Here is a 22,924-nt window from a genome sequence, read left to right as displayed (position 1 = left end):
GCCCAAAGCACCAACAATCCCATAGCTAAACGTTGAATGGGACTCTTTTTCCTTGGCAGTTGTGATGGGTATTTGGATTGTTGCACTTTGTGTAAGTTGATTGTTGAGGTGGTGTTGCAGGACGGGTGTTGCAGTGGAAAGGAGAAGTGAAGTTGGTAGAAACGCTGAGCAGGGAAAAGAAGGCAAGGCAAGTAATGGTTTAAGCATGCTGAAAGTCAAAGGATGAGAATGTGAGGCAAAAGGCTGGGCAACTTGGCAGATAGCAAGGAAATGTAGCACCCGGTGCAATGCCGAAACCCGGGACCTTTAGATCTTCAGTCTAACGCTCTCCCAACTGAGCTATTTCGGCTGCTGAAAAACCCAATTGAAGTGACGATCGTTGAAAACTGAGATGACGAGCAATTTCTTCAGCCAGAGTGTGGTCAATCTCTTGAACAATTGTCGCCAAAGCTGTGGAAACAAATCACTGGGTGTCTTTAAGCCACAAATAGATATCTTCTTGCTTAATCAGGGATCAGCGTTATGGGGTGAAGGCAGCAAAATGAGGATGAGACACATATCAGCCATCATTCAATGGCAGAGCACACTCCATGGACTGCATGGCCTCCTGAGGTGGTGTTGCAGGACGGGTGTTGCGATGTCTTTTGGTCTGATGCCAGATCCATGCCCAATATTCTCCCCAAATGTGCACTTCCCATCGCCTTTGATCAGGTTTCCGCCTTGCCCAAAGCACCAACAATCCCATAGCTAAACGTTGAATGGGACTCTTTTTCCTTGGCAGTTGTGATGGGTATTTGGATTGTTGCACTTTGTGTAAGTTGATTGTTGAGGTGGTGTTGCAGGGCTGGTGTTACAGTGGAAAGGAGAAGTGAAGTTGGTAGAAACGCTGAGCAGGGAAAAGAAGGCAAGGCAAGTAATGGTTTAAGCATGCTGAAAGTCAACGGATGAGAATGTGAGGCAAAAGGCTGGGCAACTTGGCAGATAGCAAGGAAATGTAGCACCCGGTGCAATGCCGAAACCCGGGACCTTTAGATCTTCAGTCTAACGCTCTCCCAACTGAGCTATTTCGGCTGCTGAAAAACCCAATTGAAGTGACGATTGTTGAAAACTGAGATGACGAGCAATTTCTTCAGCCAGAGTGTGGTCAATCTCTTGAACAATTGTCGCCAAAGCTGTGGAAACAAATCACTGGGTGTCTTTAAGCCACAAATAGATATCTTCTTGCTTAATCAGGGATCAGCGTTATGGGGAGAAGGCAGCAAAATGAGGATGAGACACATATCAACCATCATTCAATGGCAGGGCACACTCCATGGACTGCATGGCCTCCTGAGGTGGTGTTGCAGGACGGGTGTTGCGATGTCTTTTGGTCTGATGCCAGATCCATGCCCAATATTCTCCCCAAATGTGCACTTCCCACCGCCTACGATCAGGTTTCCGCCTTGCCCAAAGCACCAACAACCCCATAGCTAAACGTTGAATGGGACTCTTTTTCCTTGGCAGTTGTGATGGGTATTTGGATTGTTGCACTTTGTGTAAGTTGATTGTTGAGGTGGTGTTGCAGGGCTGGTGTTACAGTGGAAAGGAGAAGTGAAGTTGGTAGAAACGCTGAGCAGGGAAAAGAAGGCAAGGCAAGTAATGGTTTAAGCATGCTGAAAGTCAAAGGATGAGAATGTGAGGCAAAAGGCTGGGCAACTTGGCAGATAGCAAGGAAATGTAGCACCCAGTGCAATGCCAAAACCCAGGATTGAACCAGGGACCTTTAGATCTTCAGTCTAACGCTCTCCCAACTGAGCTATTTCGGCTGCTGAAAAACCTAATTGAAGTGACGATCGTTGAAAACTGAGATGACGAGCAATTTCTTCAGCCAGAGTGTGGTCAATCTCTTGAACAACTGTCGCCAAAGCTGTGGAAACAAATCACTGGGTGTCTTTAAGCCACAAATAGATATCTTCTTGCTTAATCAGGGATCAGCGTTATGGGGAGAAGGCAGCAAAATGAGGATGAGACACATATCAGCCATCATTCAATGGCAGAGCACACTCCATGGACTGGATGGCCTCCTGAGGTGGTGTTGCAGGACGGGTGTTGCGATGTCTTTTGGTCTGATGCCAGATCCATGCCCAATATTCTCCCCAAATGTGCACTTCCCACCGCCTACGATCAGGTTTCCGCCTTGCCCAAAGCACCAACAATCCCATAGCTAAACGTTGAATGGGACTCTTTTTCCTTGGCAGTTGTGATGGGTATTTGGATTGTTGCACTTTGTGTAAGTTGATTGTTGAGGTGGTGTTGCAGGGCTGGTGTTACAGTGGAAAGGAGAAGTGAAGTTGGTAGAAACGCTGAGCAGGGAAAAGAAGGCAAGGCAAGTAATGGTTTAAGCATGCTGAAAGTCAAAGGATGAGAATGTGAGGCAAAAGGCTGGGCAACTTAGCAGATAGCAAGGAAATGTAGCACCCGGTGCAATGCCGAAACCCGGGATTGAACCAGGGACCTTTAGATCTTCAGTCTAACGCTCTCCCAACTGAGCTATTTCGGCTGCTGAAAAACCCAATTGAAGTGACGATCATTCAAAACTGAGATGACGAGCAATTTCTTCAGCCAGAGTGTGGTCAATCTCTTGAACAATTGTCGCCAAAGCTGTGGAAACAAATCACTGGGTGTCTTTAAGCCACAAATAGATATCTTCTTGCTTAATCAGGGATCAGCGTTATGGGGAGAAGGCAGCAAAATGAGGATGAGACACATATCAACCATCATTCAATGGCAGGGCACACTCCATGGACTGCATGGCCTAAATGTGTTGCGATGTCTTTTGGTCTGATGCCAGATCCATGCCCAATATTCTCCCCCAAATGTGCACTTCCCATCGCCTTTGATCAGGTTTCCGCCTTGCCCAAAGCACCAACAATCCCATAGCTAAACGTTGAATGGGACTCTTTTTCCTTGGCAGTTGTGATGGGTATTTGGATTGTTGCACTTTGTGTAAGTTGATTGTTGAGGTGGTGTTGCAGGACGGGTGTTGCAGTGGAAAGGAGAAGTGAAGTTGGTAGAAACGCTGAGCAGGGAAAAGAAGGCAAGGCAAGTAATGGTTTAAGCATGCTGAAAGTCAAAGGATGAGAATGTGAGGCAAAAGGCTGGGCAACTTGGCAGATAGCAAGGAAATGTAGCACCCGGTGCAATGCCGAAACCCGGGATTGAACCAGGGACCTTTAGATCTTCAGTCTAACGCTCTCCCAACTGAGCTATTTCGGCTGCTGAAAAACCCAATTGAAGTGACGATCGTTCAAAACTGAGATGACGAGCAATTTCTTCAGCCAGAGTGTGGTCAATCTCTTGAACAATTGTCGCCAAAGCTGTGGAAACAAATCACTGGGTGTCTTTAAGCCACAAATAGATATCTTCTTGCTTAATCAGGGATCAGCGTTATGGGGTGAAGGCAGCAAAATGAGGATGAGACACATATCAGCCATCATTCAATGGCAGAGCACACTCCATGGACTGCATGGCCTCCTGAGGTGGTGTTGCAGGACGGGTGTTGCGATGTCTTTTGGTCTGATGCCAGATCCATGCCCAATATTCTCCCACAAATGTGCACTTCCCATCGCCTTTGATCAGGTTTCCGCCTTGCCCAAAGCACCAACAATCCCATAGCTAAACGTTGAATGGGACTCTTTTTCCTTGGCAGTTGTGATGGGTATTTGGATTGTTGCACTTTGTGTAAGTTGATTGTTGAGGTGGTGTTGCAGGGCTGGTGTTACAGTGGAAAGTAGAAGTGAAGTTGGTAGAAACGCTGAGCAGGGAAAAGAAGGCAAGGCAAGTAATGGTTTAAGCATGCTGAAAGTCAAAGGATGAGAATGTGAGGCAAAAGGCTGGGCAACTTGGCAGATAGCAAGGAAATGTAGCACCCGGTGCAATGCCGAAACCCGGGACCTTTAGATCTTCAGTCTAACGCTCTCCCAACTGAGCTATTTCGGCTGCTGAAAAACCCAATTGAAGTGACGATCGTTGAAAACTGAGATGACGAGCAATTTCTTCAGCCAGAGTGTGGTCAATCTCTTGAACAATTGTCGCCAAAGCTGTGGAAACAAATCACTGGGTGTCTTTAAGCCACAAATAGATATCTTCTTGCTTAATCAGGGATCAGCGTTATGGGGAGAAGGCAGCAAAATGAGGATGAGACACATATCAACCATCATTCAATGGCAGGGCACACTCCATGGACTGCATGGCCTAAATGTGTTGCGATGTCTTTGGTCTGATGCCAGATCCATGCCCAATATTCTCCCCCAAATGTGCACTTCCCATCGCCTTTGATCAGGTTTCCGCCTTGCCCAAAGCACCAACAATCCCATAGCTAAACGTTGAATGGGACTCTTTTTCCTTGGCAGTTGTGATGGGTATTTGGATTGTTGCACTTTGTGTAAGTTGATTGTTGAGGTGGTGTTGCAGGACGGGTGTTGCAGTGGAAAGGAGAAGTGAAGTTGGTAGAAACGCTGAGCAGGGAAAAGAAGGCAAGGCAAGTAATGGTTTAAGCATGCTGAAAGTCAAAGGATGAGAATGTGAGGCAAAAGGCTGGGCAACTTGGCAGATAGCAAGGAAATGTAGCACCCGGTGCAATGCCGAAACCCGGGATTGAACCAGGGACCTTTAGATCTTCAGTCTAACGCTCTCCCAACTGAGCTATTTCAGCTGCTGAAAAACCCAATTGAAGTGACGATCGTTGAAAACTGAGATGACGAGCAATTTCTTCAGCCAGAGTGTGGTCAATCTCTTGAACAATTGTCGCCAAAGCTGTGGAAACAAATCACTGGGTGTCTTTAAGCCACAAATAGATATCTTCTTGCTTAATCAGGGATCAGCGTTATGGGGTGAAGGCAGCAAAATGAGGATGAGACACATATCAGCCATCATTCAATGGCAGAGCACACTCCATGGACTGCATGGCCTCCTGAGGTGGTGTTGCAGGACGGGTGTTGCGATGTCTTTTGGTCTGATGCCAGATCCATGCCCAATATTCTCCCCAAATGTGCACTTCCCACCGCCTACGATCAGGTTTCCGCCTTGCCCAAAGCACCAACAATCCCATAGCTAAACGTTGAATGGGACTCTTTTTCCTTGGCAGTTGTGATGGGTATTTGGATTGTTGCACTTTGTGTAAGTTGATCTTTGAGGTGGTGTTGCAGGACGGGTGTTGCAGTGGAAAGGAGAAGTGAAGTTGGTAGAAACGCTGAGCAGGGAAAAGAAGGCAAGGCAAGTAATAGTTTAAGCGTGCTGAAAGTCAAGGGATGAGAATGTGAGGCAAAAGGCTGGGCGACTTGGCAGATAGCAAGGAAATGTAGCACCCGGTGCAATGCCGAAACCCGGGATTGAACCAGGGACCTTTAGATCTTCAGTCTAACGCTCTCCCAACTGAGCTATTTCGGCTGCTGAAAAACCCAATTGAAGTGACGATCATTCAAAACTGAGATGACGAGCAATTTCTTCAGCCAGAGTGTGGTCAATCTCTTGAACAATTGTCGCCAAAGCTGTGGAAACAAATCACTGGGTGTCTTTAAGCCACAAATAGATATCTTCTTGCTTAATCAGGGATCAGCGTTATGGGGAGAAGGCAGCAAAATGAGGATGAGACACATATCAACCATCATTCAATGGCAGGGCACACTCCATGGACTGCATGGCCTAAATGTGTTGCGATGTCTTTTGGTCTGATGCCAGATCCATGCCCAATATTCTCCCCCAAATGTGCACTTCCCATCGCCTTTGATCAGGTTTCCACCTTGCCCAAAGCACCAACAATCCCATAGCTAAACGTTGAATGGGACTCTTTTTCCTTGGCAGTTGTGATGGGTATTTGGATTGTTGCACTTTGTGTAAGTTGATTGTTGAGGTGGTGTTGCAGGACGGGTGTTGCAGTGGAAAGGAGAAGTGAAGTTGGTAGAAACGCTGAGCAGGGAAAAGAAGGCAAGGCAAGTAATGGTTTAAGCATGCTGAAAGTCAAAGGATGAGAATGTGAGGCAAAAGGCTGGGCAACTTGGCAGATAGCAAGGAAATGTAGCACCCGGTGCAATGCCGAAACCCGGGATTGAACCAGGGACCTTTAGATCTTCAGTCTAACGCTCTCCCAACTGAGCTATTTCGGCTGCTGAAAAACCCAATTGAAGTGACGATCATTCAAAACTGAGATGACGAGCAATTTCTTCAGCCAGAGTGTGGTCAATCTCTTGAACAATTGTCGCCAAAGCTGTGGAAACAAATCACTGGGTGTCTTTAAGCCACAAATAGATATCTTCTTGCTTAATCAGGGATCAGCGTTATGGGGAGAAGGCAGCAAAATGAGGATGAGACACATATCAACCATCATTCAATGGCAGGGCACACTCCATGGACTGCATGGCCTAAATGTGTTGCGATGTCTTTTGGTCTGATGCCAGATCCATGCCCAATATTCTCCCCCAAATGTGCACTTCCCATCGCCTTTGATCAGGTTTCCACCTTGCCCAAAGCACCAACAATCCCATAGCTAAACGTTGAATGGGACTCTTTTTCCTTGGCAGTTGTGATGGGTATTTGGATTGTTGCACTTTGTGTAAGTTGATTGTTGAGGTGGTGTTGCAGGACGGGTGTTGCAGTGGAAAGGAGAAGTGAAGTTGGTAGAAACGCTGAGCAGGGAAAAGAAGGCAAGGCAAGTAATGGTTTAAGCATGCTGAAAGTCAAAGGATGAGAATGTGAGGCAAAAGGCTGGGCAACTTGGCAGATAGCAAGGAAATGTAGCACCCGGTGCAATGCCGAAACCCGGGACCTTTAGATCTTCAGTCTAACGCTCTCCCAACTGAGCTATTTCGGCTGCTGAAAAACCCAATTGAAGTGACGATCGTTGAAAACTGAGATGACGAGCAATTTCTTCAGCCAGAGTGTGGTCAATCTCTTGAACAATTGTCGCCAAAGCTGTGGAAACAAATCACTGGGTGTCTTTAAGCCACAAATAGATATCTTCTTGCTTAATCAGGGATCAGCGTTATGGGGAGAAGGCAGCAAAATGAGGATGAGACACATATCAACCATCATTCAATGGCAGGGCACACTCCATGGACTGCATGGCCTAAATGTGTTGCGATGTCTTTGGTCTGATGCCAGATCCATGCCCAATATTCTCCCCCAAATGTGCACTTCCCATCGCCTTTGATCAGGTTTCCGCCTTGCCCAAAGCACCAACAATCCCATAGCTAAACGTTGAATGGGACTCTTTTTCCTTGGCAGTTGTGATGGGTATTTGGATTGTTGCACTTTGTGTAAGTTGATTGTTGAGGTGGTGTTGCAGGACGGGTGTTGCAGTGGAAAGGAGAAGTGAAGTTGGTAGAAACGCTGAGCAGGGAAAAGAAGGCAAGGCAAGTAATGGTTTAAGCATGCTGAAAGTCAAAGGATGAGAATGTGAGGCAAAAGGCTGGGCAACTTGGCAGATAGCAAGGAAATGTAGCACCCGGTGCAATGCCGAAACCCGGGATTGAACCAGGGACCTTTAGATCTTCAGTCTAACGCTCTCCCAACTGAGCTATTTCGGCTGCTGAAAAACCCAATTGAAGTGACGATCATTCAAAACTGAGATGACGAGCAATTTCTTCAGCCAGAGTGTGGTCAATCTCTTGAACAATTGTCGCCAAAGCTGTGGAAACAAATCACTGGGTGTCTTTAAGCCACAAATAGATATCTTCTTGCTTAATCAGGGATCAGCGTTATGGGGAGAAGGCAGCAAAATGAGGATGAGACACATATCAACCATCATTCAATGGCAGGGCACACTCCATGGACTGCATGGCCTAAATGTGTTGCGATGTCTTTTGGTCTGATGCCAGATCCATGCCCAATATTCTCCCCCAAATGTGCACTTCCCATCGCCTTTGATCAGGTTTCCACCTTGCCCAAAGCACCAACAATCCCATAGCTAAACGTTGAATGGGACTCTTTTTCCTTGGCAGTTGTGATGGGTATTTGGATTGTTGCACTTTGTGTAAGTTGATTGTTGAGGTGGTGTTGCAGGACGGGTGTTGCAGTGGAAAGGAGAAGTGAAGTTGGTAGAAACGCTGAGCAGGGAAAAGAAGGCAAGGCAAGTAATGGTTTAAGCATGCTGAAAGTCAAAGGATGAGAATGTGAGGCAAAAGGCTGGGCAACTTGGCAGATAGCAAGGAAATGTAGCACCCGGTGCAATGCCGAAACCCGGGATTGAACCAGGGACCTTTAGATCTTCAGTCTAACGCTCTCCCAACTGAGCTATTTCGGCTGCTGAAAAACCCAATTGAAGTGACGATCGTTGAAAACTGAGATGACGAGCAATTTCTTCAGCCAGAGTGTGGTCAATCTCTTGAACAATTGTCGCCAAAGCTGTGGAAACAAATCACTGGGTGTCTTTAAGCCACAAATAGATATCTTCTTGCTTAATCAGGGATCAGCGTTATGGGGTGAAGGCAGCAAAATGAGGATGAGACACATATCAGCCATCATTCAATGGCAGAGCACACTCCATGGACTGCATGGCCTCCTGAGGTGGTGTTGCAGGACGGGTGTTGCGATGTCTTTTGGTCTGATGCCAGATCCATGCCCAATATTCTCCCCAAATGTGCACTTCCCATCGCCTTTGATCAGGTTTCCGCCTTGCCCAAAGCACCAACAATCCCATAGCTAAACGTTGAATGGGACTCTTTTTCCTTGGCAGTTGTGATGGGTATTTGGATTGTTGCACTTTGTGTAAGTTGATTGTTGAGGTGGTGTTGCAGGGCTGGTGTTACAGTGGAAAGGAGAAGTGAAGTTGGTAGAAACGCTGAGCAGGGAAAAGAAGGCAAGGCAAGTAATGGTTTAAGCATGCTGAAAGTCAAAGGATGAGAATGTGAGGCAAAAGGCTGGGCAACTTGGCAGATAGCAAGGAAATGTAGCACCCGGTGCAATGCCGAAACCCGGGACCTTTAGATCTTCAGTCTAACGCTCTCCCAACTGAGCTATTTCGGCTGCTGAAAAACCCAATTGAAGTGACGATTGTTGAAAACTGAGATGACGAGCAATTTCTTCAGCCAGAGTGTGGTCAATCTCTTGAACAATTGTCGCCAAAGCTGTGGAAACAAATCACTGGGTGTCTTTAAGCCACAAATAGATATCTTCTTGCTTAATCAGGGATCAGCGTTATGGGGAGAAGGCAGCAAAATGAGGATGAGACACATATCAACCATCATTCAATGGCAGGGCACACTCCATGGACTGCATGGCCTCCTGAGGTGGTGTTGCAGGACGGGTGTTGCGATGTCTTTTGGTCTGATGCCAGATCCATGCCCAATATTCTCCCCAAATGTGCACTTCCCACCGCCTACGATCAGGTTTCCGCCTTGCCCAAAGCACCAACAACCCCATAGCTAAACGTTGAATGGGACTCTTTTTCCTTGGCAGTTGTGATGGGTATTTGGATTGTTGCACTTTGTGTAAGTTGATTGTTGAGGTGGTGTTGCAGGGCTGGTGTTACAGTGGAAAGGAGAAGTGAAGTTGGTAGAAACGCTGAGCAGGGAAAAGAAGGCAAGGCAAGTAATGGTTTAAGCATGCTGAAAGTCAAAGGATGAGAATGTGAGGCAAAAGGCTGGGCAACTTGGCAGATAGCAAGGAAATGTAGCACCCAGTGCAATGCCAAAACCCAGGATTGAACCAGGGACCTTTAGATCTTCAGTCTAACGCTCTCCCAACTGAGCTATTTCGGCTGCTGAAAAACCTAATTGAAGTGACGATCGTTGAAAACTGAGATGACGAGCAATTTCTTCAGCCAGAGTGTGGTCAATCTCTTGAACAACTGTCGCCAAAGCTGTGGAAACAAATCACTGGGTGTCTTTAAGCCACAAATAGATATCTTCTTGCTTAATCAGGGATCAGCGTTATGGGGAGAAGGCAGCAAAATGAGGATGAGACACATATCAGCCATCATTCAATGGCAGAGCACACTCCATGGACTGGATGGCCTCCTGAGGTGGTGTTGCAGGACGGGTGTTGCGATGTCTTTTGGTCTGATGCCAGATCCATGCCCAATATTCTCCCCAAATGTGCACTTCCCACCGCCTACGATCAGGTTTCCGCCTTGCCCAAAGCACCAACAATCCCATAGCTAAACGTTGAATGGGACTCTTTTTCCTTGGCAGTTGTGATGGGTATTTGGATTGTTGCACTTTGTGTAAGTTGATTGTTGAGGTGGTGTTGCAGGGCTGGTGTTACAGTGGAAAGGAGAAGTGAAGTTGGTAGAAACGCTGAGCAGGGAAAAGAAGGCAAGGCAAGTAATGGTTTAAGCATGCTGAAAGTCAAAGGATGAGAATGTGAGGCAAAAGGCTGGGCAACTTAGCAGATAGCAAGGAAATGTAGCACCCGGTGCAATGCCGAAACCCGGGATTGAACCAGGGACCTTTAGATCTTCAGTCTAACGCTCTCCCAACTGAGCTATTTCGGCTGCTGAAAAACCCAATTGAAGTGACGATCATTCAAAACTGAGATGACGAGCAATTTCTTCAGCCAGAGTGTGGTCAATCTCTTGAACAATTGTCGCCAAAGCTGTGGAAACAAATCACTGGGTGTCTTTAAGCCACAAATAGATATCTTCTTGCTTAATCAGGGATCAGCGTTATGGGGAGAAGGCAGCAAAATGAGGATGAGACACATATCAACCATCATTCAATGGCAGGGCACACTCCATGGACTGCATGGCCTAAATGTGTTGCGATGTCTTTTGGTCTGATGCCAGATCCATGCCCAATATTCTCCCCCAAATGTGCACTTCCCATCGCCTTTGATCAGGTTTCCGCCTTGCCCAAAGCACCAACAATCCCATAGCTAAACGTTGAATGGGACTCTTTTTCCTTGGCAGTTGTGATGGGTATTTGGATTGTTGCACTTTGTGTAAGTTGATTGTTGAGGTGGTGTTGCAGGACGGGTGTTGCAGTGGAAAGGAGAAGTGAAGTTGGTAGAAACGCTGAGCAGGGAAAAGAAGGCAAGGCAAGTAATGGTTTAAGCATGCTGAAAGTCAAAGGATGAGAATGTGAGGCAAAAGGCTGGGCAACTTGGCAGATAGCAAGGAAATGTAGCACCCGGTGCAATGCCGAAACCCGGGATTGAACCAGGGACCTTTAGATCTTCAGTCTAACGCTCTCCCAACTGAGCTATTTCGGCTGCTGAAAAACCCAATTGAAGTGACGATCGTTCAAAACTGAGATGACGAGCAATTTCTTCAGCCAGAGTGTGGTCAATCTCTTGAACAATTGTCGCCAAAGCTGTGGAAACAAATCACTGGGTGTCTTTAAGCCACAAATAGATATCTTCTTGCTTAATCAGGGATCAGCGTTATGGGGTGAAGGCAGCAAAATGAGGATGAGACACATATCAGCCATCATTCAATGGCAGAGCACACTCCATGGACTGCATGGCCTCCTGAGGTGGTGTTGCAGGACGGGTGTTGCGATGTCTTTTGGTCTGATGCCAGATCCATGCCCAATATTCTCCCACAAATGTGCACTTCCCATCGCCTTTGATCAGGTTTCCGCCTTGCCCAAAGCACCAACAATCCCATAGCTAAACGTTGAATGGGACTCTTTTTCCTTGGCAGTTGTGATGGGTATTTGGATTGTTGCACTTTGTGTAAGTTGATTGTTGAGGTGGTGTTGCAGGGCTGGTGTTACAGTGGAAAGTAGAAGTGAAGTTGGTAGAAACGCTGAGCAGGGAAAAGAAGGCAAGGCAAGTAATGGTTTAAGCATGCTGAAAGTCAAAGGATGAGAATGTGAGGCAAAAGGCTGGGCAACTTGGCAGATAGCAAGGAAATGTAGCACCCGGTGCAATGCCGAAACCCGGGACCTTTAGATCTTCAGTCTAACGCTCTCCCAACTGAGCTATTTCGGCTGCTGAAAAACCCAATTGAAGTGACGATCGTTGAAAACTGAGATGACGAGCAATTTCTTCAGCCAGAGTGTGGTCAATCTCTTGAACAATTGTCGCCAAAGCTGTGGAAACAAATCACTGGGTGTCTTTAAGCCACAAATAGATATCTTCTTGCTTAATCAGGGATCAGCGTTATGGGGAGAAGGCAGCAAAATGAGGATGAGACACATATCAACCATCATTCAATGGCAGGGCACACTCCATGGACTGCATGGCCTAAATGTGTTGCGATGTCTTTGGTCTGATGCCAGATCCATGCCCAATATTCTCCCCCAAATGTGCACTTCCCATCGCCTTTGATCAGGTTTCCGCCTTGCCCAAAGCACCAACAATCCCATAGCTAAACGTTGAATGGGACTCTTTTTCCTTGGCAGTTGTGATGGGTATTTGGATTGTTGCACTTTGTGTAAGTTGATTGTTGAGGTGGTGTTGCAGGACGGGTGTTGCAGTGGAAAGGAGAAGTGAAGTTGGTAGAAACGCTGAGCAGGGAAAAGAAGGCAAGGCAAGTAATGGTTTAAGCATGCTGAAAGTCAAAGGATGAGAATGTGAGGCAAAAGGCTGGGCAACTTGGCAGATAGCAAGGAAATGTAGCACCCGGTGCAATGCCGAAACCCGGGATTGAACCAGGGACCTTTAGATCTTCAGTCTAACGCTCTCCCAACTGAGCTATTTCGGCTGCTGAAAAACCCAATTGAAGTGACGATCGTTCAAAACTGAGATGACGAGCAATTTCTTCAGCCAGAGTGTGGTCAATCTCTTGAACAATTGTCGCCAAAGCTGTGGAAACAAATCACTGGGTGTCTTTAAGCCACAAATAGATATCTTCTTGCTTAATCAGGGATCAGCGTTATGGGGTGAAGGCAGCAAAATGAGGATGAGACACATATCAGCCATCATTCAATGGCAGAGCACACTCCATGGACTGCATGGCCTCCTGAGGTGGTGTTGCAGGACGGGTGTTGCGATGTCTTTTGGTCTGATGCCAGATCCATGCCCAATATTCTCCCACAAATGTGCACTTCCCATCGCCTTTGATCAGGTTTCCGCCTTGCCCAAAGCACCAACAATCCCATAGCTAAACGTTGAATGGGACTCTTTTTCCTTGGCAGTTGTGATGGGTATTTGGATTGTTGCACTTTGTGTAAGTTGATTGTTGAGGTGGTGTTGCAGGGCTGGTGTTACAGTGGAAAGTAGAAGTGAAGTTGGTAGAAACGCTGAGCAGGGAAAAGAAGGCAAGGCAAGTAATGGTTTAAGCATGCTGAAAGTCAAAGGATGAGAATGTGAGGCAAAAGGCTGGGCAACTTGGCAGATAGCAAGGAAATGTAGCACCCGGTGCAATGCCGAAACCCGGGACCTTTAGATCTTCAGTCTAACGCTCTCCCAACTGAGCTATTTCGGCTGCTGAAAAACCCAATTGAAGTGACGATCGTTGAAAACTGAGATGACGAGCAATTTCTTCAGCCAGAGTGTGGTCAATCTCTTGAACAATTGTCGCCAAAGCTGTGGAAACAAATCACTGGGTGTCTTTAAGCCACAAATAGATATCTTCTTGCTTAATCAGGGATCAGCGTTATGGGGAGAAGGCAGCAAAATGAGGATGAGACACATATCAACCATCATTCAATGGCAGGGCACACTCCATGGACTGCATGGCCTAAATGTGTTGCGATGTCTTTGGTCTGATGCCAGATCCATGCCCAATATTCTCCCCCAAATGTGCACTTCCCATCGCCTTTGATCAGGTTTCCGCCTTGCCCAAAGCACCAACAATCCCATAGCTAAACGTTGAATGGGACTCATTTTCCTTGGCAGTTGTGATGGGTATTTGGATTGTTGCACTTTGTGTAAGTTGATTGTTGAGGTGGTGTTGCAGGACGGGTGTTGCAGTGGAAAGGAGAAGTGAAGTTGGTAGAAACGCTGGGCAGGGAAAAGAAGGCAAGGCAAGTAATGGTTTAAGCATGCTGAAAGTCAAAGGATGAGAATGTGAGGCAAAAGGCTGGGCAACTTGGCAGATAGCAAGGAAATGTAGCACCCAGTGCAATGCCGAAACCCGGGATTGAACCAGGGACCTTTAGATCTTCAGTCTAACGCTCTCCCAACTGAGCTATTTCAGCTGCTGAAAAACCCAATTGAAGTGACGATCGTTCAAAACTGAGATGACGAGCAATTTCTTCAGCCAGAGTGTGGTCAATCTCTTGAACAATTGTCGCCAAAGCTGTGGAAACAAATCACTGGGTGTCTTTAAGCCACAAATAGATATCTTCTTGCTTAATCAGGGATCAGCGTTATGGGGTGAAGGCAGCAAAATGAGGATGAGACACATATCAGCCATCATTCAATGGCAGAGCACACTCCATGGACTGCATGGCCTCCTGAGGTGGTGTTGCAGGACGGGTGTTGCGATGTCTTTTGGTCTGATGCCAGATCCATGCCCAATATTCTCCCACAAATGTGCACTTCCCATCGCCTTTGATCAGGTTTCCGCCTTGCCCAAAGCACCAACAATCCCATAGCTAAACGTTGAATGGGACTCTTTTTCCTTGGCAGTTGTGATGGGTATTTGGATTGTTGCACTTTGTGTAAGTTGATTGTTGAGGTGGTGTTGCAGGGCTGGTGTTACAGTGGAAAGTAGAAGTGAAGTTGGTAGAAACGCTGAGCAGGGAAAAGAAGGCAAGGCAAGTAATGGTTTAAGCATGCTGAAAGTCAAAGGATGAGAATGTGAGGCAAAAGGCTGGGCAACTTGGCAGATAGCAAGGAAATGTAGCACCCGGTGCAATGCCGAAACCCGGGACCTTTAGATCTTCAGTCTAACGCTCTCCCAACTGAGCTATTTCGGCTGCTGAAAAACCCAATTGAAGTGACGATCGTTGAAAACTGAGATGACGAGCAATTTCTTCAGCCAGAGTGTGGTCAATCTCTTGAACAATTGTCGCCAAAGCTGTGGAAACAAATCACTGGGTGTCTTTAAGCCACAAATAGATATCTTCTTGCTTAATCAGGGATCAGCGTTATGGGGAGAAGGCAGCAAAATGAGGATGAGACACATATCAACCATCATTCAATGGCAGGGCACACTCCATGGACTGCATGGCCTAAATGTGTTGCGATGTCTTTGGTCTGATGCCAGATCCATGCCCAATATTCTCCCCCAAATGTGCACTTCCCATCGCCTTTGATCAGGTTTCCGCCTTGCCCAAAGCACCAACAATCCCATAGCTAAACGTTGAATGGGACTCTTTTTCCTTGGCAGTTGTGATGGGTATTTGGATTGTTGCACTTTGTGTAAGTTGATTGTTGAGGTGGTGTTGCAGGACGGGTGTTGCAGTGGAAAGGAGAAGTGAAGTTGGTAGAAACGCTGGGCAGGGAAAAGAAGGCAAGGCAAGTAATGGTTTAAGCATGCTGAAAGTCAAAGGATGAGAATGTGAGGCAAAAGGCTGGGCAACTTGGCAGATAGCAAGGAAATGTAGCACCCGGTGCAATGCCGAAACCCGGGATTGAACCAGGGACCTTTAGATCTTCAGTCTAACGCTCTCCCAACTGAGCTATTTCAGCTGCTGAAAAACCCAATTGAAGTGACGATCGTTGAAAACTGAGATGACGAGCAATTTCTTCAGCCAGAGTGTGGTCAATCTCTTGAACAATTGTCGCCAAAGCTGTGGAAACAAATCACTGGGTGTCTTTAAGCCACAAATAGATATCTTCTTGCTTAATCAGGGATCAGCGTTATGGGGAGAAGGCAGCAAAATGAGGATGAGACACATATCAACCATCATTCAATGGCAGGGCACACTCCATGGACTGCATGGCCTAAATGTGTTGCGATGTCTTTGGTCTGATGCCAGATCCATGCCCAATATTCTCCCCCAAATGTGCACTTCCCATCGCCTTTGATCAGGTTTCCGCCTTGCCCAAAGCACCAACAATCCCATAGCTAAACGTTGAATGGGACTCTTTTTCCTTGGCAGTTGTGATGGGTATTTGGATTGTTGCACTTTGTGTAAGTTGATTGTTGAGGTGGTGTTGCAGGACGGGTGTTGCAGTGGAAAGGAGAAGTGAAGTTGGTAGAAACGCTGGGCAGGGAAAAGAAGGCAAGGCAAGTAATGGTTTAAGCATGCTGAAAGTCAAAGGATGAGAATGTGAGGCAAAAGGCTGGGCAACTTGGCAGATAGCAAGGAAATGTAGCACCCGGTGCAATGCCGAAACCCGGGATTGAACCAGGGACCTTTAGATCTTCAGTCTAACGCTCTCCCAACTGAGCTATTTCAGCTGCTGAAAAACCCAATTGAAGTGACGATCGTTCAAAACTGAGATGACGAGCAATTTCTTCAGCCAGAGTGTGGTCAATCTCTTGAACAATTGTCGCCAAAGCTGTGGAAACAAATCACTGGGTGTCTTTAAGCCACAAATAGATATCTTCTTGCTTAATCAGGGATCAGCGTTATGGGGTGAAGGCAGCAAAATGAGGATGAGACACATATCAGCCATCATTCAATGGCAGAGCACACTCCATGGACTGCATGGCCTCCTGAGGTGGTGTTGCAGGACGGGTGTTGCGATGTCTTTTGGTCTGATGCCAGATCCATGCCCAATATTCTCCCACAAATGTGCACTTCCCATCGCCTTTGATCAGGTTTCCGCCTTGCCCAAAGCACCAACAATCCCATAGCTAAACGTTGAATGGGACTCTTTTTCCTTGGCAGTTGTGATGGGTATTTGGATTGTTGCACTTTGTGTAAGTTGATTGTTGAGGTGGTGTTGCAGGGCTGGTGTTACAGTGGAAAGTAGAAGTGAAGTTGGTAGAAACGCTGAGCAGGGAAAAGAAGGCAAGGCAAGTAATGGTTTAAGCATGCTGAAAGTCAAAGGATGAGAATGTGAGGCAAAAGGCTGGGCAACTTGGCAGATAGCAAGGAAATGTAGCACCCGGTGCAATGCCGAAACCCGGGACCTTTAGATCTTCAGTCTAACGCTCTCCCAACTGAGCTATTTCGGCTGCTGAAAAACCCAATTGAAGTGACGATCGTTGAAAACTGAGATGACGAGCAATTTCTTCAGCCAGAGTGTGGTCAATCTCTTGAACAATTGTCGCCAAAGCTGTGGAAACAAATCACTGGGTGTCTTTAAGCCACAAATAGATATCTTCTTGCTTAATCAGGGATCAGCGTTATGGGGAGAAGGCAGCAAAATGAGGATGAGACACATATCAACCATCATTCAATGGCAGGGCACACTCCATGGACTGCATGGCCTAAATGTGTTGCGATGTCTTTGGTCTGATGCCAGATCCATGCCCAATATTCTCCCCCAAATGTGCACTTCCCATCGCCTTTGATCAGGTTTCCGCCTTGCCCAAAGCACCAACAATCCCATAGCTAAACGTTGAATGGGACTCTTTTTCCTTGGCAGTTGTGATGGGTATTTGGATTGTTGCACTTTGTGTAAGTTGATTGTTGAGGTGGTGTTGCAGGACGGGTGTTGCAGTGGAAAGGAGAAGTGAAGTTGGTAGAAACGCTGAGCAGGGAAAAGAAGGCAAGGCAAGTAATGGTTTAAGCATGCTGAAAGTCAAAGGATGAGAATGTGAGGCAAAAGGCTGGGCAACTTGGCAGATAGCAAGGAAATGTAGCACCCGGTGCAATGCCGAAACCCGGGATTGAACCAGGGACCTTTAGATCTTCAGTCTAACGCTCTCCCAACTGAGCTATTTCGGCTGCTGAAAAACCCAATTGAAGTGACGATCATTCAAAACTGAGATGACGAGCAATTTCTTCAGCCAGAGTGTGGTCAATCTCTTGAACAATTGTCGCCAAAGCTGTGGAAACAAATCACTGGGTGTCTTTAAGCCACAAATAGATATCTTCTTGCTTAATCAGGGATCAGCGTTATGGGGAGAAGGCAGCAAAATGAGGATGAGACACATATCAACCATCATTCAATGGCAGGGCACACTCCATGGACTGCATGGCCTAAATGTGTTGCGATGTCTTTTGGTCTGATGCCAGATCCATGCCCAATATTCTCCCCCAAATGTGCACTTCCCATCGCCTTTGATCAGGTTTCCACCTTGCCCAAAGCACCAACAATCCCATAGCTAAACGTTGAATGGGACTCTTTTTCCTTGGCAGTTGTGATGGGTATTTGGATTGTTGCACTTTGTGTAAGTTGATTGTTGAGGTGGTGTTGCAGGACGGGTGTTGCAGTGGAAAGGAGAAGTGAAGTTGGTAGAAACGCTGAGCAGGGAAAAGAAGGCAAGGCAAGTAATGGTTTAAGCATGCTGAAAGTCAAAGGATGAGAATGTGAGGCAAAAGGCTGGGCAACTTGGCAGATAGCAAGGAAATGTAGCACCCGGTGCAATGCCGAAACCCGGGATTGAACCAGGGACCTTTAGATCTTCAGTCTAACGCTCTCCCAACTGAGCTATTTCGGCTGCTGAAAAACCCAATTGAAGTGACGATCATTCAAAACTGAGATGACGAGCAATTTCTTCAGCCAGAGTGTGGTCAATCTCTTGAACAATTGTCGCCAAAGCTGTGGAAACAAATCACTGGGTGTCTTTAAGCCACAAATAGATATCTTCTTGCTTAATCAGGGATCAGCGTTATGGGGAGAAGGCAGCAAAATGAGGATGAGACACATATCAACCATCATTCAATGGCAGGGCACACTCCATGGACTGCATGGCCTAAATGTGTTGCGATGTCTTTTGGTCTGATGCCAGATCCATGCCCAATATTCTCCCCCAAATGTGCACTTCCCATCGCCTTTGATCAGGTTTCCACCTTGCCCAAAGCACCAACAATCCCATAGCTAAACGTTGAATGGGACTCTTTTTCCTTGGCAGTTGTGATGGGTATTTGGATTGTTGCACTTTGTGTAAGTTGATTGTTGAGGTGGTGTTGCAGGACGGGTGTTGCAGTGGAAAGGAGAAGTGAAGTTGGTAGAAACGCTGAGCAGGGAAAAGAAGGCAAGGCAAGTAATGGTTTAAGCATGCTGAAAGTCAAAGGATGAGAATGTGAGGCAAAAGGCTGGGCAACTTGGCAGATAGCAAGGAAATGTAGCACCCGGTGCAATGCCGAAACCCGGGACCTTTAGATCTTCAGTCTAACGCTCTCCCAACTGAGCTATTTCGGCTGCTGAAAAACCCAATTGAAGTGACGATCGTTGAAAACTGAGATGACGAGCAATTTCTTCAGCCAGAGTGTGGTCAATCTCTTGAACAATTGTCGCCAAAGCTGTGGAAACAAATCACTCGGTGTCTTTAAGCCACAAATAGATATCTTCTTGCTTAATCAGGGATCAGCGTTATGGGGAGAAGGCAGCAAAATGAGGATGAGACACATATCAACCATCATTCAATGGCAGGGCACACTCCATGGACTGCATGGCCTAAATGTGTTGCGATGTCTTTGGTCTGATGCCAGATCCATGCCCAATATTCTCCCCCAAATGTGCACTTCCCATCGCCTTTGATCAGGTTTCCGCCTTGCCCAAAGCACCAACAATCCCATAGCTAAACGTTGAATGGGACTCTTTTTCCTTGGCAGTTGTGATGGGTATTTGGATTGTTGCACTTTGTGTAAGTTGATTGTTGAGGTGGTGTTGCAGGACGGGTGTTGCAGTGGAAAGGAGAAGTGAAGTTGGTAGAAACGCTGAGCAGGGAAAAGAAGGCAAGGCAAGTAATGGTTTAAGCATGCTGAAAGTCAAAGGATGAGAATGTGAGGCAAAAGGCTGGGCAACTTGGCAGATAGCAAGGAAATGTAGCACCCGGTGCAATGCCGAAACCCGGGATTGAACCAGGGACCTTTAGATCTTCAGTCTAACGCTCTCCCAACTGAGCTATTTCGGCTGCTGAAAAACCCAATTGAAGTGACGATCATTCAAAACTGAGATGACGAGCAATTTCTTCAGCCAGAGTGTGGTCAATCTCTTGAACAATTGTCGCCAAAGCTGTGGAAACAAATCACTGGGTGTCTTTAAGCCACAAATAGATATCTTCTTGCTTAATCAGGGATCAGCGTTATGGGGAGAAGGCAGCAAAATGAGGATGAGACACATATCAACCATCATTCAATGGCAGGGCACACTCCATGGACTGCATGGCCTAAATGTGTTGCGATGTCTTTTGGTCTGATGCCAGATCCATGCCCAATATTCTCCCCCAAATGTGCACTTCCCATCGCCTTTGATCAGGTTTCCACCTTGCCCAAAGCACCAACAATCCCATAGCTAAACGTTGAATGGGACTCTTTTTCCTTGGCAGTTGTGATGGGTATTTGGATTGTTGCACTTTGTGTAAGTTGATTGTTGAGGTGGTGTTGCAGGACGGGTGTTGCAGTGGAAAGGAGAAGTGAAGTTGGTAGAAACGCTGAGCAGGGAAAAGAAGGCAAGGCAAGTAATGGTTTAAGCATGCTGAAAGTCAAAGGATGAGAATGTGAGGCAAAAGGCTGGGCAACTTGGCAGATAGCAAGGAAATGTAGCACCCGGTGCAATGCCGAAACCCGGGATTGAACCAGGGACCTTTAGATCTTCAGTCTAACGCTCTCCCAACTGAGCTATTTCGGCTGCTGAAAAACCCAATTGAAGTGACGATCGTTCAAAACTGAGATGACGAGCAATTTCTTCAGCCAGAGTGTGGTCAATCTCTTGAACAATTGTCGCCAAAGCTGTGGAAACAAATCACTGGGTGTCTTTAAGCCACAAATAGATATCTTCTTGCTTAATCAGGGATCAGCGTTATGGGGTGAAGGCAGCAAAATGAGGATGAGACACATATCAGCCATCATTCAATGGCAGAGCACACTCCATGGACTGCATGGCCTCCTGAGGTGGTGTTGCAGGACGGGTGTTGCGATGTCTTTTGGTCTGATGCCAGATCCATGCCCAATATTCTCCCACAAATGTGCACTTCCCATCGCCTTTGATCAGGTTTCCGCCTTGCCCAAAGCACCAACAATCCCATAGCTAAACGTTGAATGGGACTCTTTTTCCTTGGCAGTTGTGATGGGTATTTGGATTGTTGCACTTTGTGTAAGTTGATTGTTGAGGTGGTGTTGCAGGGCTGGTGTTACAGTGGAAAGTAGAAGTGAAGTTGGTAGAAACGCTGAGCAGGGAAAAGAAGGCAAGGCAAGTAATGGTTTAAGCATGCTGAAAGTCAAAGGATGAGAATGTGAGGCAAAAGGCTGGGCAACTTGGCAGATAGCAAGGAAATGTAGCACCCGGTGCAATGCCGAAACCCGGGACCTTTAGATCTTCAGTCTAACGCTCTCCCAACTGAGCTATTTCGGCTGCTGAAAAACCCAATTGAAGTGACGATCGTTGAAAACTGAGATGACGAGCAATTTCTTCAGCCAGAGTGTGGTCAATCTCTTGAACAATTGTCGCCAAAGCTGTGGAAACAAATCACTGGGTGTCTTTAAGCCACAAATAGATATCTTCTTGCTTAATCAGGGATCAGCGTTATGGGGAGAAGGCAGCAAAATGAGGATGAGACACATATCAACCATCATTCAATGGCAGGGCACACTCCATGGACTGCATGGCCTAAATGTGTTGCGATGTCTTTGGTCTGATGCCAGATCCATGCCCAATATTCTCCCCCAAATGTGCACTTCCCATCGCCTTTGATCAGGTTTCCGCCTTGCCCAAAGCACCAACAATCCCATAGCTAAACGTTGAATGGGACTCTTTTTCCTTGGCAGTTGTGATGGGTATTTGGATTGTTGCACTTTGTGTAAGTTGATTGTTGAGGTGGTGTTGCAGGACGGGTGTTGCAGTGGAAAGGAGAAGTGAAGTTGGTAGAAACGCTGAGCAGGGAAAAGAAGGCAAGGCAAGTAATGGTTTAAGCATGCTGAAAGTCAAAGGATGAGAATGTGAGGCAAAAGGCTGGGCAACTTGGCAGATAGCAAGGAAATGTAGCACCCGGTGCAATGCCGAAACCCGGGATTGAACCAGGGACCTTTAGATCTTCAGTCTAACGCTCTCCCAACTGAGCTATTTCGGCTGCTGAAAAACCCAATTGAAGTGACGATCATTCAAAACTGAGATGACGAGCAATTTCTTCAGCCAGAGTGTGGTCAATCTCTTGAACAATTGTCGCCAAAGCTGTGGAAACAAATCACTGGGTGTCTTTAAGCCACAAATAGATATCTTCTTGCTTAATCAGGGATCAGCGTTATGGGGAGAAGGCAGCAAAATGAGGATGAGACACATATCAACCATCATTCAATGGCAGGGCACACTCCATGGACTGCATGGCCTAAATGTGTTGCGATGTCTTTTGGTCTGATGCCAGATCCATGCCCAATATTCTCCCCCAAATGTGCACTTCCCATCGCCTTTGATCAGGTTTCCACCTTGCCCAAAGCACCAACAATCCCATAGCTAAACGTTGAATGGGACTCTTTTTCCTTGGCAGTTGTGATGGGTATTTGGATTGTTGCACTTTGTGTAAGTTGATTGTTGAGGTGGTGTTGCAGGACGGGTGTTACAGTGGAAAGGAGAAGTGAAGTTGGTAGAAACGCTGAGCAGGGAAAAGAAGGCAAGGCAAGTAATGGTTTAAGCATGCTGAAAGTCAAAGGATGAGAATGTGAGGCAAAAGGCTGGGCAACTTGGCAGATAGCAAGGAAATGTAGCACCCGGTGCAATGCCGAAACCCGGGATTGAACCAGGGACCTTTAGATCTTCAGTCTAACGCTCTCCCAACTGAGCTATTTCGGCTGCTGAAAAACCCAATTGAAGTGACGATCGTTCAAAACTGAGATGACGAGCAATTTCTTCAGCCAGAGTGTGGTCAATCTCTTGAACAATTGTCGCCAAAGCTGTGGAAACAAATCACTGGGTGTCTTTAAGCCACAAATAGATATCTTCTTGCTTAATCAGGGATCAGCGTTATGGGGTGAAGGCAGCAAAATGAGGATGAGACACATATCAGCCATCATTCAATGGCAGAGCACACTCCATGGACTGCATGGCCTCCTGAGGTGGT

The 22,924-nt window shown here is 46.7% G+C and overlaps 21 non-coding genes across 21 annotated transcripts; all 21 read right to left on the bottom strand.

Annotated features, from left to right (window-relative positions):
• Positions 1 to 1,732: 1,732 nt before the first annotated feature.
• trnaf-gaa (transfer RNA phenylalanine (anticodon GAA)) lies at positions 1,733 to 1,805 on the bottom strand. The gene has a single exon. It is a non-coding gene; the product is annotated as a tRNA-Phe (tRNA).
• A 661-nt stretch (positions 1,806 to 2,466) lies between these two features.
• Positions 2,467 to 2,539, bottom strand: trnaf-gaa (transfer RNA phenylalanine (anticodon GAA)). Its single transcript has one exon. It is a non-coding gene; the product is annotated as a tRNA-Phe (tRNA).
• A 643-nt stretch (positions 2,540 to 3,182) lies between these two features.
• trnaf-gaa (transfer RNA phenylalanine (anticodon GAA)) lies at positions 3,183 to 3,255 on the bottom strand. Its single transcript has one exon. It is a non-coding gene; the product is annotated as a tRNA-Phe (tRNA).
• Positions 3,256 to 4,620: 1,365 nt separating this feature from the next.
• trnaf-gaa (transfer RNA phenylalanine (anticodon GAA)) lies at positions 4,621 to 4,693 on the bottom strand. Its single transcript has one exon. It is a non-coding gene; the product is annotated as a tRNA-Phe (tRNA).
• A 661-nt stretch (positions 4,694 to 5,354) lies between these two features.
• On the bottom strand, positions 5,355 to 5,427 carry trnaf-gaa (transfer RNA phenylalanine (anticodon GAA)). The gene has a single exon. It is a non-coding gene; the product is annotated as a tRNA-Phe (tRNA).
• Positions 5,428 to 6,070: 643 nt separating this feature from the next.
• Positions 6,071 to 6,143, bottom strand: trnaf-gaa (transfer RNA phenylalanine (anticodon GAA)). The gene has a single exon. It is a non-coding gene; the product is annotated as a tRNA-Phe (tRNA).
• Positions 6,144 to 7,489: 1,346 nt separating this feature from the next.
• Positions 7,490 to 7,562, bottom strand: trnaf-gaa (transfer RNA phenylalanine (anticodon GAA)). Its single transcript has one exon. It is a non-coding gene; the product is annotated as a tRNA-Phe (tRNA).
• Positions 7,563 to 8,205: 643 nt separating this feature from the next.
• Positions 8,206 to 8,278, bottom strand: trnaf-gaa (transfer RNA phenylalanine (anticodon GAA)). Its single transcript has one exon. It is a non-coding gene; the product is annotated as a tRNA-Phe (tRNA).
• A 1,383-nt stretch (positions 8,279 to 9,661) lies between these two features.
• trnaf-gaa (transfer RNA phenylalanine (anticodon GAA)) lies at positions 9,662 to 9,734 on the bottom strand. Its single transcript has one exon. It is a non-coding gene; the product is annotated as a tRNA-Phe (tRNA).
• Positions 9,735 to 10,395: 661 nt separating this feature from the next.
• Positions 10,396 to 10,468, bottom strand: trnaf-gaa (transfer RNA phenylalanine (anticodon GAA)). The gene has a single exon. It is a non-coding gene; the product is annotated as a tRNA-Phe (tRNA).
• Positions 10,469 to 11,111: 643 nt separating this feature from the next.
• On the bottom strand, positions 11,112 to 11,184 carry trnaf-gaa (transfer RNA phenylalanine (anticodon GAA)). Its single transcript has one exon. It is a non-coding gene; the product is annotated as a tRNA-Phe (tRNA).
• A 1,365-nt stretch (positions 11,185 to 12,549) lies between these two features.
• Positions 12,550 to 12,622, bottom strand: trnaf-gaa (transfer RNA phenylalanine (anticodon GAA)). The gene has a single exon. It is a non-coding gene; the product is annotated as a tRNA-Phe (tRNA).
• A 1,365-nt stretch (positions 12,623 to 13,987) lies between these two features.
• Positions 13,988 to 14,060, bottom strand: trnaf-gaa (transfer RNA phenylalanine (anticodon GAA)). Its single transcript has one exon. It is a non-coding gene; the product is annotated as a tRNA-Phe (tRNA).
• A 1,365-nt stretch (positions 14,061 to 15,425) lies between these two features.
• Positions 15,426 to 15,498, bottom strand: trnaf-gaa (transfer RNA phenylalanine (anticodon GAA)). The gene has a single exon. It is a non-coding gene; the product is annotated as a tRNA-Phe (tRNA).
• Positions 15,499 to 16,140: 642 nt separating this feature from the next.
• Positions 16,141 to 16,213, bottom strand: trnaf-gaa (transfer RNA phenylalanine (anticodon GAA)). Its single transcript has one exon. It is a non-coding gene; the product is annotated as a tRNA-Phe (tRNA).
• Positions 16,214 to 17,578: 1,365 nt separating this feature from the next.
• trnaf-gaa (transfer RNA phenylalanine (anticodon GAA)) lies at positions 17,579 to 17,651 on the bottom strand. Its single transcript has one exon. It is a non-coding gene; the product is annotated as a tRNA-Phe (tRNA).
• Positions 17,652 to 18,294: 643 nt separating this feature from the next.
• Positions 18,295 to 18,367, bottom strand: trnaf-gaa (transfer RNA phenylalanine (anticodon GAA)). The gene has a single exon. It is a non-coding gene; the product is annotated as a tRNA-Phe (tRNA).
• Positions 18,368 to 19,713: 1,346 nt separating this feature from the next.
• Positions 19,714 to 19,786, bottom strand: trnaf-gaa (transfer RNA phenylalanine (anticodon GAA)). Its single transcript has one exon. It is a non-coding gene; the product is annotated as a tRNA-Phe (tRNA).
• Positions 19,787 to 20,429: 643 nt separating this feature from the next.
• On the bottom strand, positions 20,430 to 20,502 carry trnaf-gaa (transfer RNA phenylalanine (anticodon GAA)). Its single transcript has one exon. It is a non-coding gene; the product is annotated as a tRNA-Phe (tRNA).
• Positions 20,503 to 21,867: 1,365 nt separating this feature from the next.
• Positions 21,868 to 21,940, bottom strand: trnaf-gaa (transfer RNA phenylalanine (anticodon GAA)). Its single transcript has one exon. It is a non-coding gene; the product is annotated as a tRNA-Phe (tRNA).
• Positions 21,941 to 22,583: 643 nt separating this feature from the next.
• On the bottom strand, positions 22,584 to 22,656 carry trnaf-gaa (transfer RNA phenylalanine (anticodon GAA)). The gene has a single exon. It is a non-coding gene; the product is annotated as a tRNA-Phe (tRNA).
• Between the last annotated feature and the right edge of the window lie 268 nt (positions 22,657 to 22,924).

The sequence above is a fragment of the Scyliorhinus torazame genome, chromosome 13 (assembly GCF_047496885.1).
Source record: "Scyliorhinus torazame isolate Kashiwa2021f chromosome 13, sScyTor2.1, whole genome shotgun sequence".
Classification (NCBI taxonomy): Eukaryota; Metazoa; Chordata; class Chondrichthyes; order Carcharhiniformes; family Scyliorhinidae; genus Scyliorhinus; species Scyliorhinus torazame.
The sequence above is the reverse complement of the archived record's forward strand: the minus strand, read 5'-3'. Positions and strand labels throughout refer to the sequence as shown.